The following is a 991-nucleotide window of genomic DNA, read 5'->3' on the forward strand; positions in this document are numbered from 1 at the left end:
ACATTACATCAAAGTTCGATCAGCCTGTAGTGTGGTTTTCTACTTTAATTTTGAGTGTGACTCCAAATCCAGACCTCCATGGGTTGATACATTTGATTTCCATTGATAATTTGTGTGTGATTTTGTTGTCAGCACATTCAACTATGTAAAGAAAAAAGTATTTAAGAAGAATATTTCATTCATTCAGATCTAGGATGTGTTATTTTAGTGTTCCCTTTATTTTTTTTGGAGCAGTGTATATATACAGTGGGGCAAAAAAGTATTTAGTCAGCCACCAATTGTGCAAGTTCTCCCACTTAAAAAGATGAGAGGCCTGTAATTTGCATCATAGGTACACTTAAATTATGACAGACAAAATGAGAAAAAAAATCCAGAAAATCACATTGTAGGATTTTTAATGAATTTATTTGCAAATTATGGTGGAAAATAAGTATTTGGTCACCTACAAACAAGCAACATTTCTGGCTCTCACAGACCTGTAACCTCTTCTTTAAGAGGCTCCTCTGTCCTCCACTTATTACCTGTATTAATGGCACCTGTTTGAACTTGTTATCAGTATAAAAGACACCTGTCCACAACCTCAAACAGTCACACTCCAAACTCCACTATGGCCAAGACCAAAGAGTTGTCAAAGGACACCAGAAACAAAATTGTAGACCTGCACCAGGCTGGGAAGACTGAATCTGCAATAGGTAAGCAGCTTGGTTTGAAGAAATCAACTGTGGGAGCAATTATTAGGAAATGGAAGACATACAAGACCACTGATAATCTCCCTCGATCTGGGGCTCCACGCAAGATCTCACCCCGTGGGGTCAAAATGATCACAAGAATGGTGAGCAAAAATCCCAGAACCACACGGGGGGACCTAGTGAATGACCTGCAGAGAGCTGGGACCAAAGTAACAAAGCCTACCATCAGTAACACACTACGCCGCCTTGGACTCAAATCCTGCAGTGCCAGACGTGTCCCCCTGCTTAAGCCAGTACATGTC

Source organism: Oncorhynchus tshawytscha, linkage group LG09 (genome assembly GCF_018296145.1).
Source record: "Oncorhynchus tshawytscha isolate Ot180627B linkage group LG09, Otsh_v2.0, whole genome shotgun sequence".
In the NCBI taxonomy this organism is placed as follows: domain Eukaryota; kingdom Metazoa; phylum Chordata; class Actinopteri; order Salmoniformes; family Salmonidae; genus Oncorhynchus; species Oncorhynchus tshawytscha.